The sequence below is a fragment of the Ursus arctos genome, unplaced genomic scaffold (genome assembly GCF_023065955.2).
Source record: "Ursus arctos isolate Adak ecotype North America unplaced genomic scaffold, UrsArc2.0 scaffold_26, whole genome shotgun sequence".
NCBI lineage: Eukaryota > Metazoa > Chordata > Mammalia > Carnivora > Ursidae > Ursus > Ursus arctos.
In genome coordinates, this window is record NW_026622941.1 from 28,346,142 (window position 1) to 28,359,734 (window position 13,593).

Sequence of the window (13,593 nt, forward strand, 5' to 3'; positions counted from 1 at the left end):
CACGCTTCCATAGGTATGCTCAGAAGGTTAGGTCCCGACTGCACTTTATTTGGGCCATTTCTCAGGTGGGTTGTGTTTGTAGCAAACAGTTCTGAGAGGTGAGGTATTGTCTCCCTTCAAGACAAAGGGCAAGTCTGCTTATTGCTTGTTCTAAAACTGTATTCCTCAAGCTCAGTGTCTTTTTCCTGTAATATATCCACTGTGCAGGCATCCATGAACCCTCTGCATCACCCTCATGGGATGTGGGAGAGAAGGGCAACTGAGGCAAACTGCTCATGTGGCTTGCTGTGCTGTAGCAAAGTCCTTTGTCTCTAGCCCAGAAATCTTGTGTCTTCTGCCAGTATCAAACAGTATGAACAGTAACAGTCTCATCAAGTAAAATCAAATCCTAGATCTAACAATTCTGTGATGAGAATGGGATGCTGATGGAAACATAACTTTATGGAAGAGGGAGGAGATAAGTTCTGTGGGCCACGTCTGGGGATATGAGGAGACTCCCTGAGATATAGTAGCAAATGCTCTTCCCATTTACAGCAATTTGTGCTCTAACCCAAAATGATATTTTATTTTATTTTTTAAAGATTTTATTTATTTATTTGACAGAGAGAGAGACAGAGCATGAGCAGGGGGGAGGAGCAAGGGGAGAGGAAGAAGCAGGCTCCCCGCTGAGCAGGGAGCCCGATGCGGGGCTCTACCCCAGAGATCACGACCTGAGCTGAAGGCAGACACTTAACTGACTGAGCCACTCAGGCATCCCCCAAAATGATATTTTTAAAAAATGGAACTTTCTCCATCTCTAGTCAATATGATGTGGGAAACAAAGGCAGAAGAAAAATCATTAAATTTCCTTACTACCTAAAGCCCATTGACAAGACCTTCAAACAGGCAGAGTGACATTCCTCTGGGGACGCAACTGTGTTGATGTTAACACTTTGCTAAGGGCAAAAGGCAATGCTCGCCCAACCTGCCCCACCCCAGGATCCTGTAAGCCTACTTCAACATATAAAAATTCTTTTGGAAACTTCCTTTATCTCTAAACCCCCCAAGATACGTGTTGGCAATCATCCCCCAAGCATATGGCCCACCAATATACATCTAAAGGGTCTCATGACTAAGGTTTTATTCCATGGTAATAAATGACCTTTTCCCAACAATAGCTGTCCCCCTCAAGGTCCTGGAAACCTTGCTTCCAAAATTCCTTAGAGACTTATGCTATCCCTAACCCCCTCTCAACTTGAAAGTATATAATGGGCCACTCCTCATGACCCCAGTGCAGCTTTTTTCTGCCCACAGGTCCTGTCCCCGTGCTTTAATAAAACCACATTTTGCACCAAAGACATCTCAAGAATTCTTTCTTGGCTGTCCGTTTTGAATCCTAATGTCTTTCCTACATCACTTACTGCTTACTATGCAATGGCAGACTCCCCAAATTCAGTGTTTCTTTCCTGTAATGCACCTCACAGCTTGATTAGACATTCGTTTGGGCCCTCTGTGTTTCTCTCATGGAATGCAGCCCACTGCTTGTGTTGGCATCCATCTGAGCCCTTTGTGTTGCTGCTGTGTGTCTTGGAGATCAAGAGGAAGTGGCATAAACATGCTAATGCTCATACTGCTTGCTGTGCAATGAATAATAAAGTCCATTGAGCCTTTGACCCAAAAGCCTTTGTTCTACCAGTATCCATGAAACAAGACCAGGCTAAAAAAATGTACTAGCTTATAAGAAGGGTAAAATCAAATTCTACACTGATAGTCATTCCCCTTATATTTTCCTTTATGCAGATTTCAGCTATATTTTAAATGTTTCCTTTTTCCCCACAAAGGCATCCTTTTTACTGCCCCATCTCTCTTCCTAGTCTTTTTCATCTGGGCCCTTAAGGGTCCTCTTCTCTGAGCTCAGCTGCCTAAGCCGTGCTATGTATTCTCCACAGTAAACGCTTTCCTCTTTCTGCTCCGGTTCCCTCCAGCAGCAATATCAGGGAGCTGGGACAGAAACAAATTCAGTATTTTGAAAAATACTACTATGAGAACTAGTAAATGGCTTATGAAGACTATCCAAAAATCTGTTGGTCAAATAAAGAAAGTTTATTAAATTTACCACAGCAAGGATTTAACAGAGTTTTGGCAGTGTCTCAATAGGGGAAAGTTACATAAGAGTACATTTAGGATTCTCCCTCCAAGATGGGGAATGGGTTAATATTAGGCAAAATTTGTGACTTAATAGTATAAGACTGATGGATACAGGATCTCAAAGCAGGCCTTGGTGAACAATCTATCCTGATAAGCATAATGTTTGCTTTAACAATCAAAATGTTTGTCCTAATAATCAAACATCTGTTTAGATAAACAGATTGCAAAAATTTCCTGGAGCAAGTTATATTGATCTAAGTGATCTCAGTTTTCAGGCCCATCGGTTGACACAGGTGGATTAAGTTATCAAGACAAAAATGAAAACTGGCCAGCTAACACTTAACAAAATCTTTAAAAACTGTAAAAAAAAAAAAAAAGGTGGGGGTGGGGGATGAGGTAGACATCTCATCTGATATGAATTGCTTCAAATTTTATTTTATTTTATTTTTTTCTGACTCCCACCACCAACATCTGCTTCAAATTTTATAGTTAGAAGAAACAACTTATTTATATTTAACCCATCAGTTATATGGCGAATTAATGTAACAAAGAAATTATTTTTGGCAAAATGGCCTACTTCTAATATGAATGTTACATAAAATTTTGTCCTTGGTCTCCTTTTCTTCTCTCCATATTCTCTCCCTTAAACTTAACAATGGCTTCATCCATCATCTATTAGGAATTTACTCCTAATCTTAGACTCAATCCTTGATCTCTCTTTAAGATTTCTATCTGCCTGTTTGATATTTCTAATGGATGTTCTGATTCATTTTTCTCATAAGACACTTACTTCTCCATGATAATCTAATGTTAATCACCATTCTCCTGGTCAACAAAGCTGAAAACTTTAATTTTTGCTTTTTCCCTTTCCTTGGTCCTTCTATTTAAAACTATTCACCATATCCCAGATCCAAAGGATTCTCTAAGGCAGTTATATTCAAAGTGCTAGTCAGTGAGGAGATTAGGACCTCATGCAAGGATGTAAACCAAGGAGTTTCCTGCATGGAGAAGTGCCATCCTCTGGACTAAACAGTGCACCCAGTAAAAAAGTTGATTATTAGTCTGGATCAAGCTCCTTACCTTGTTACATCCCAGAAATAGCTTGCTGACCAGCTGCTAGCCTGAACATACCTTTTCCCAAAAAGATTAGGAAATATGATTCTTAAGGCAAATATGGACCCTTATACGGGGGACAACAGCCTAGTATAACAATCATGTGGTCATCTTTTTACTTATTTTTTTTAAAAAAGACTTTATTTATTTGACACAGAGAGAGAGCACAAGCAGGTAGAATGGCAGGCACGGGGAGAGGGAGAAGCAGGCTCCCCAATGAGCAGAGTCCAACATGGGGCTCAATCCCAGGACCCTGGGATCATGACCTGAGCCGAAGGCAGATGTTCAACCAACTGAGTCACCCAGGCACCCCAATCTTTTTGCTTTACTTCCAAGTTCTAGATAATTTTTCTTAACATGTTATTCTGTTTCCTCTTTTTTTCACTAAGCATTGTGTTTTATTTATTTTATGTTAGTTGTTTATCAAGTTGTTTATTTATTTATTTATTTATTTAAAGATTTTATTTATTTGTTTGACAGAGAGAGAGCCAGCGAGAGAGGGAACACAAGCAGGGGTAGTGGGAGAGGAAGAACCAGGCTCCCAGTGGAGGAGCCTGATCTGGGGCTCGATCCCAGAACCCTGGGATCATGCCCTGAGCCGAAGGCAGACGCCCAACGACTGAGCCATCCAGGGGCCCCTATCAAGTTGTTTTATTTATCTTTATTTTGCCACAGCCAAACTTAACAGAAAGATGCAACCCCCAGGGGTACAATGAATGCTCCAACAATACGAAATCACAGATGCTTGGCCAGAAGGCCTCTCATCTGAGGTTTTGTCAAAGCACTGGAAGTCATGGTAGTTATTCTCCTCAATACCAACCTCAGACCTAACCTCCTTCCTAACTCACTAAGCACTATGTTTTATTTTTTAAAAATATTTGAGAGAGAGAGTGGGCGTGCATGTGTGTGGGCAGGAAGAGGAGCAGAGACAGAAAATCTCAAGCAGACTCCATGCCATCAAGTGTGGGGCTGGCCTCTGGACCTGATGACGGGTGTGGGAGGTGTGTGTTTGGGGGGCAGACACGGGGTGGGATGTGGGGCTGGATCCCACAACCTATGAGATCATGACCTGAGCCCAAACCAAGAGTCCGATGCCTAACGGACTGAACCACCCAGGCACCCCAGCACTGTTTTAAAGTTCTATCCATATACATCTACTCTCTTCACCTCCCTAACAGCTGCATAAAACTCGATGGCACCTCTCCCAGTGATGGACATTCCAATTCTCTGTCACCACAATGGAATTCTGCAATGAATATCTTCATACATGTCTCTTAGTTTGGGCTCTCCTTACCACCTTCCAAGATTTGGTAACAGTTTCCTAAGTGTCTCTTTATTCCCAACTTCTCCCTAATTCAAATCTCTCTCTACTCCCAGCACAGTTCCAAAACCTTTTATAGCTCCCATCGCTACAGAATTAAATTCTGTTATGTCATTCTGGTCCCCAAAGTTCTACGCCTAATTATATGGCTTTCTGTCATACGACTCTGCTATTCATATTGTATTGTCCGGCCAAATTGAAATGCTACTTTCTGGTGAAATACTGCTTTCTGGTCTTCTCCCATATTTCTAACTTTCCTGCTTGTCAAGCCTTTGCCCTTATTCTTCCACTTCTTCTAGGATGCATTTCCTCCCGTTTCCAACTGTCAGATGCTACCAATCCTCAAATATAACCCCCTTCACAAAGCCTTCTCCTAGTCTTGTAATTTGTTTCCTCATCAGAAATTTCAACACTTTGTCAATACCTCTTTTGTGCTATTATTACCTATATTATAGCTATTTATAGATGTCCTTATGCTAGTCCCATAAGACTGTACCTTCTTTATGCTAGTTATTTCCCACAATCATCAGCATAGTGCTTCATATGCCAAATGTGCGCTTTAAATATATGCTTACCTTAATATTGAGCAACTCCTAAAAATAAGGAACTGTGGCTATGATGAGATAAAAGACTTGATTCTGGCCTCAGAAATTCAGAGGACCATTTGTATGGATGCATCAGGGAAGTATGAGGATAAAGACAGGAATTAAAAGACAGGAATTCAGCTAGGCTTTAATCTGTCTTCCTAACTTGCACTCTTAACTATTTCTCCAACTGTTTTTAAAGACAGAAAGAAAATCTTTTTGGGTTAGGCATAAAATTCAAGCCAAGAATGAAAGCAAGATACTTTTCTCAGGACTCTGTGCAAGCCTGGAGAATCACAGGAGATGTTTCAAATAGGAGAATCAACAGCTTTCTCTTACAAAAAGTGACTGTGGGGGCACCTGGGTGGCTCAGTTGGTTTAGCACCTGCCTTTGGCTCAGGTCATGATCTCAGGGTCCTGGGATGGAGCCCTGCATCGGGCTCCCTGCTCAGAGGGAAGTCTGCTTCTCCCTCTCCCTCTGCCTACCTCCCCATCCCCGGCTCATACTGTCTTGAGCGTGCGCTTTCTCTCTCTCAAATAAATAAAATAAAATCTAAAAAAAAAGCCCCAAACAACAAAAAAAATCATGACTGTGGACTGAGGGCCAGAAGTTTATAAGATATAATGTAAAGGTTACATCTCAGTGATTTCAAAAGGAGTCAGCAGATTAAGATAATTGTCCTCCTTGGCTTTAATTTTTACATGGCAATATTTTAAATGTAATATGAACGAACTGAAACCTCCTGGATAGAAGCAATTGCCATTGTAACTGCAATTCCAGCACAATATCTCATGTGAGATAATTAATAACAATAACATTTAGCAGTGTTTATTACTTGCTAGCATTAAAATAACATGGAGACCATGCTTCAAAATCCCTTAAGCAGACAAAACCAATTAGGTCACATAAGTGAAACTTAACCTAGCTTATATCATGAATATAAGAGAAACTTAACCTAGGTTATTTCTTGTAAATGTCTCTGATAATTATAAATAACACTTAAATCATCTTCTTAAAATAGTATAAGAGAATCACTTTTAACCAATCCCCTGCCATCTATAAACTCCCATTAAAAATTTTTTTTTAAATTCCAGGATCCTTATATTAGTTTCAGGTGTACGATGTAGTGATTCAACAATTCTATACATTACTCAGTGCTCATTGTGATAAGTGCACTCTTTAATCCCCTTCACTTATTTCACCCATCTCCCCCCACAGCCCCACCCCTCTGGTAACCATCAGTTTGTTCTCTATATTTAAGAATCTGTTGCTTTGTTGGTCTCTTTTTCCTTTGCTCATTTGTTTTGTCTCTTAAATTCCACATATGAGTGAAATCATATGGTATTTCTCTTTCTCTGACTGACTTATTTCACTTAGTATTATATTCTCTGGCTCCATCCATGTTGTTGCAAATGGCAAGATTTCATTCTTTTTTATGGCTGAATAACATTCCAGTGTGGTGTGTGTGTATGTTTTACGTCTTCTTTATCCATTCATCTATCAGTGGACACTTGGGTTGCTTCCATAATTTGGCTATTGAAAATAATGCTGCAGGGCGCCTGGGTGGCACAGCGGTTAAGCGTCTGCCTTTGGCTCAGGGCGTGATCCCTGCGTTGTGGGATCGAGCCCCACATCAGGCTCCTCCGCTATAAGCCTGCTTCTTCCTCTCCCACTCCCCCTGCTTGTGTTCCCTCTCTCGCTGGCTGTCTCTATCTCTGTGTAATAAATAAATAAAATCTTTAAAAAAAAAATCTTTGAAAAAAAAAAAAAGAAAATAATGCTGCAATAAACATAGGGGTATATATATCTTTTTGAATTAGTGTTTTTGTATTCTTTGGGTAAATACCCAGTAATGAAATTATTGGATCATACAGTAGTCTTATTTTTAACTTTTTGAGGAACCTTCATACTGTGTAAATTCCTCTTATAAATAACCAATCATTGTAAAGGTTAAACAACTTCCTCATTCTCACTTTGTAAGTCATTCTGTAATGACATGCCTCTGAGATTCTAACCACTTGTGGTTTGAAGTCTCCCTGTTTGTTAACAATTTGTTTCTCACTCAGTAAAATATTCATATCAAGTAAAACGCTCTGAATTTTCTTTTGACAGTTTTTGGTGTCAGAAGTGGGATCCAAAGATGACCCCCGCTCAGCCCCAAGGCCAGTGAGTAACCAGGTGCCAATACCCATGAAACCCATTGTACATTGCTTTCTTACCAACCATGGAATTCCAGGGTAAATCTTTCTCAGATTCAAACTCTACTCCCTTTGGTTGACCTCTTTGGTTTTGCTGAGCAACCTTTGTTGAAGCTTTTCTGTAATTCACACTATTTTGTTCAAAAGAGAGGGAAATGTGTGATTCCCGCTGTTTTGGAACAGCTGTTGAAAAACAGTACCCCTGATAATTAAGCTTTCCTAGGGAATCTAAGGCAAAGATGGGTTCTACCTGGTCCAAAACTCAGACCAGGATCTTATGCCTTTTTGGAAAAATGGGTGAATTTTACAAAGAATAATTGGAACTGCAGTGACCACTTTGGGAAAATCCTTAACTTAGATAAAATAGCCCACCTTAGGGACATCTTTTAAAAAAGAGGATTACAAACTTCTTAAAGGCGATAAATGAATTACTGGTTGGTATGCCAAAGTGTCTAAAAGACAAAATGACTCCAAAAATTGCTTCTCTAAAGAATTCTTATAGCACACAAATAAAAAACTTGTGGTAAAAAGCTTAAGCCATCTGAGCAGATAATCTTAAATTATTCTATCTGCCAGAAACACAATTTGGGTCCAGCTATTCTTTTGAGTTTTTTATTATTGTACCTGACACACAGCTAACATTTTTCAACAAAAGCTATAAAATCTCTGTTTACAACTGTCTATATATTAATGTATATGTGTCTATGAATGTATGTTATACCTGCGTGATTTTCAAAAAGAGCTCTATTTAATTGGCTTAAAGAAAAATAAGTACTTAAGTCAGTTAAATACTCTTAAAACTCTCATAAATATAGAAACTAACCTAAATGCTTTTCAAGTTCATAAGATCTGGGATAATCTTCGATGCATAAAAGCTTTGCAAATAGTTTAAATGTGTTAATTTAATAAAAACAGGCATGTTGTCTCAGTAGGCAACATTAAATATAAGGAAATATACAATCTTTCCGACCTGGGTTTACTGGTCAAATAAGCTGTTGCTATCTCTGTTACAAAATTTGTAAGCAAGAAGAACTTAAGATGTTAGTTAAGTATTTAATAATTAATCCAAGCATAATTATTGAAAACAAATAAGTAGATTAAATGGTAGATATTCATCTAATGTAGATGAATAAAATGAAATGTAGATCATTTCCAAATAAGATAATACACTGAAACATTAATTGCTAAACATACATTTACATTTATTTACTTTTGGCTGCTTAAGTTTTATAGAGACAAAAGATACTTGGATCTATTTGTATACATGTCTTTTGCCACATTAAAAAAATGTACTATGAAGAAGCACATGTCTCTAAAAAATATAATTTTTTATAATTACGTGTTCATAATTTTGGTAATCTACTACAAGATGCTGATCTATGCCAGACAGTTCACAATTGCCTGCTTCCTAGTTTTCATTAGAAAATAAAGGTTACTAACAGTTAAAATTTATAATCCATATATAAAAATAAGCCTACTAAAACAAGAATAAAAGAAAATAACTTCATATACAAAGTATGAGAGGAGAATGGTATGTGTTTTTTCATATGAAGAGTATGAAAGAATACAGAATGTGTTCTTATTAAGGAAAAAAAAAGAGGAATTTTGTCCTAAAGTAAAATGACTGGTTATCCCAGAAAGAGAAGGAAAAAAGGAATAAAACAAAAATCTAAATGGATACAGAAAGTTGCAGAAGGCTTGTGAAGAAATTTCATGCTGTATGGTCAAAGTTAGCTAAAATTAAATGAATTTATTTATAAATTTTTCCAAAACTGAGTTGAATAATACACTAATACAAATCCACAGTTTAATTTTCTCTCTGTTAAAAGGACAAAGTTTCTTAGGCTGTTAGTCTGCTCTTAATAAGAGATTATGAAAGGTTTTCCTTTACCTTTTGTTTATTTTGTCTAGGAAACAAAGATTCTATGTCTTATGAAAATAATTTCCTGTGTTTCACTTTGTCTTTATCAGGTTTTGGATTGCTTAGGAAAACAATCTTTTCAATATTAAAAGAGGTAAGGTTTTTTTTTTTTTTAACAACTATGTACTTTCTATATTTGCTTTTGAAATGATTTGATCACTTTGGTTGAATAGATAACTAAGTATTATTTCACAATGACCTGTGATCTTATTTAATCAAGTGGTTTTTTGTTTTGTTTTGTTTTGTTTTGTTTTTTGAGAGAGAGAGAGGTGGAGGAGGGGGAGAGGGAGAGAGAGAATCTTAAAGCAGGCTCCATGCCCAGCACAGAGGCTGATATGGGGCTTGATTGCATGACCCTGAGATCCTGACCTGAACTGAAATCCTGACCTGAGCTGAAACCAAGAGTTGTGCACTTAACTGACTGTGCCACTCAGGCACTCCTAATCAAGTGATTGAAATCTTGTGACATTTTTTACAAACTTCCCAAAATCAAATTCTAAATGAAGTCTTTTTGATCTTGAACTAACTTTGGGATATTCCCAAGGCTCCCTGGCAGATCTCAAAGTTTTTTTTCCTCTTCTTATAAAAATGGAGATATTAACTATAAATTTTTCAAATATTAAATTGCATGGGAAACATTATCAAGTAAAGGGGATGCTTAATCTTCTTAGATTGTATTTGTATGGATATATGTTATTAATATAAGTGTTCCAGAAATTGCATAGAACTCCTAGGAATCTGATATGTCCTGATAACATTATCAGTTATTTTTAAATGTATGCCACAGGAATAGCCAACTTACCTGTCAATCACATCATTTTTTTTTTAATAGGGAACTTTTTAACCAAGGCTATTTTTAAGTCTTTTGTCATTCACAGACAGTTACTGTTTTACACTGAATTCTTTTATGAAAGCATTTATAATCAACTACAGGCCAAAATGCTTTGTTTTTAAGGAGATTCACAGAAATGACACTGACAAGTACTCTAGAATACAAGTTTCTGATAACTTTAAGATCATACCACTTAACTAGGTAAGAATTTCTAGCATGCTATGGAGAAACTGATTTATAAAACTATTAACCCAGGAGCAAGAAAACAAGAATTGATTACATAGGACTAAGTCAACTAATGGAGATGATTATAATTTTTATGACACTGTTTGCAACATTTTTGGTTCTTTAATGTTTTGCTCTCCAAATTTAAAGAGCCCCTTTTCTCCTTTCAAGCCACTATATAACTTATAACAATTAGGTAAACTTTTGTAAACAAAAATAAAACATTTACCTTTTTCTCCCTACCTGATCCCTTCAGAATTCAAAACAAAACAAAGCAAAACAACAACAAAAAACCCTTATTGAGTATACTTATTTTCAGGGCAGTGTAGGTATTTGCATAAATTCAACAAGAATTTATTCTCTTTGTAACAGGACACAATTGGACAAGCCCTTGGCTTGGCTTCTTGGCCTGAAGAAGTATTTAAACATCTAATCTGAGATTTCTTATTACCAGAGTTTTTAAGAAGCTAAGGTTTGATTTGTGGAGCCAATAAACCCCTTTGGGTTACCAAAGCTTGGACTAGAATATTATATTTGAAAATGTGCATAAAATCACTATTCTGCTGCACTTATATGAACAAGCTGAATTTAATGAGACTAGACTTATTTTACAATTTTACAATTTCATTGTGATTATCTTTGGTCAAAATGAAGTGACTAAAGAGAGAAAAATTATGTTTCAATAGAAAACTATAGCATACCTATTATCAGATTCTAGAACTGTTCATTATCTTTGAGGTTTTGTTATCTATCTGTAAACTGGACTGCTCCTGAATTCTTCTAGTTTCCTCCAACACCTGCCTACAATTTTCCAAAGTAACATTTCCAATGTTCTCTTACCACTCTGACTTGGGATAAAAACTAAAATTGCCCTTCAACCCAATCCCTACAACCTAAAGCCAAACAACGTGACATAAACTTTAGAGTTATCACCACAATAGATCATGTACAGACAACCTTCGTGCTCATTTCTATACAGGCCACTCAGAGAGTTCACCAGAACACCCAATGACATCATCAAAGTCATTCAAACTGCAAACCAGGAAAATCTAACAGATTGAAACTGCCATCCTCACTCTACTATCTAAAGATGTTTTGAGCTCAAATCTAGAAATGTTCTTGACTGGCTGCTTCCCAGACTCAGAAACTGAGTTTGTAATTTGCTCCAACAATTAATTTTTATCTTTCTTTTGTTTCCATAGAAATGCCTGATTGCTCACACCATATAGAGGCCCAACTCGGATGGAAGCTCACCTATAACACTCCTGAAATAAGACAGCCTCTGTTTATCTAAGTAATCATAACACAATTCAATAGTGTAAGGCACTAATGCAATATTAAAAAACTTATTTTCCACCAGGTCTAAGAAGCTTTCTGTGATCCATTTCAAAAGAAGACATTAGAACTTAGAGACTTAGTTTATTGGAAAAGACACCAACAAAAGACTGCTTTTAAAGCTCCTCAGGAGAGATCCTCTCTTCTGAAAAATCTCTACAATTATGGCAAAAATCTATAAACTCTCTAGCCAGAGTTATTTTAGACAACTACATAGCATTAGACACCTTAACCATTTAACAAGGAGATACATATGCTCTAACTGGTAAAAAAAAAAAAAAAAAAAAAGTTTCCATGTTAATAAATTAGGAATTATTATCCCCAATTTAAAAGATCTTAAAGATCAGATGTCACTCTTTCATCAAATAGGTGATGCTTCTTCCATTGCTTTATTTAGTTGGTTAAATCTTGGCTCCTGGAGATCTCCGCTCCCAGGAGTTTTTCAATCCTTGTGTATTACTTCCCTTACAGTCATCATATTAACCTCGCTAGTTGTTGGAGTGCCGACAACACTGACTCCATCTTTGGCCCTCCATTTTGTTTATGCTCATGCAATGACCTTCCTTGGGCAACACGTTCCAGGCCTCTTGGACAGTAACGTATGCCCTGACCAGAATTCAGGAAGGCTTGCTCTGATCTTCCCTCAAGTGGTGCACAGAAGGCACACTTCAGATAACCAAGAGAGATGACTGATGCACAAAAGGCACCACTTCAGATAACTAGGACAGATGACTGGTGCACAGATGGCGCCACTTTAGATAACCACCCTTTGACGGCACCACAATGCCCCTTGCTCTGTTAAAAGCTGTAGCTTAAGGTTTGTACTGAATGGAGAATAGCGGCAGAGCACCTGGATCATCTATCCACTGGCTCCCCCTTGTCAGTAGGTTACCTTGAATAAAAGTCTGTGTAAACAGTATGGAGTATGGCTTGCTTCATTTTTCGGCTTCAAAGTGCCTACTCGGTCTGGAGGATACTTTACTGTACCCCCCCCCACCTTCTAACACGAGTGCACTGTGTCCTCTCAAGAGTTTTAAATGCCTTTCAGCAGCCACTCATACACCAAATGATATCCATCAGGATTACACAATTCAAAGAACTCAATAATCCCACTGCCATGTCTGCAATGACTATGCAACTGTTTGTAATGGTAATTACATGACCATACAACCCAATGACTGCATCAACAGTGGTAGTGAGAGTAACAGTATATTGGCTCACACTTTCAGCTTGCTAAGGGAATGACCAAAAGGGGATAATTTTTTAGATAAAATAAAATGGAGACCATGCTTGAAAATCCCCTAAGCAGACCAAACCAGTTAGATCACGTAAGTGAAACATAATCTGGTTTATTTCATGAATATAAGTGAAATTTAACAGGTTATTTCTTATAAATCCCTCTGATAATCATAAACAAAAATCATCTCTGTAAAACAGTGTAAGATATATCACTTTTAACCAATCTCTTGCAGCTCTTTAAATTGTAGTAACCAATCGTTGTAATAACCAATCACTGTAAAGGTTAAACAAACCTAGTCATTCTCAGTTTATAAGCCATCTTGCAACGACACGCCTCTGAGAATCTCGTTTCTCCCTCACTAAAATATATTTTATCAAGTAAAGCTCCTTGAAATTTCTTTTGACACTAGGCATCCTTCTAAGGACTTTACATATGTTAAATTTATTCCTCGCTATAACTCTATTAGATAGGTACTGTTAACATTAATTTGATAGGTCAAGAACTCAGGCACAGAGGTTAAGTTACTCTCCATGATCACACAGCTGGTGAATGGGGCTGGGAGCTGAACCCTGTAATCGCCATCAAGCAATCAAGGAGCCGTGCTGCCTCCAAGATTCAATACCTATCCCAGTTACAGAAACTGGTGGAACTTTTGCTGAAGGCTTCTGAGAGCCGCATCTAGTGTTTTGTTTTGTT

The 13,593-nt window shown here is 37.6% G+C and overlaps 1 protein-coding gene across 5 annotated transcripts in view; it reads right to left on the reverse strand.

The window, feature by feature from the left end:
- The window catches only part of AMN1 (antagonist of mitotic exit network 1 homolog), a 51,163-nt gene that overhangs the window by 37,157 nt on the left and 413 nt on the right, over positions 1 to 13,593 (reverse strand). The window lies entirely within an intron of this gene.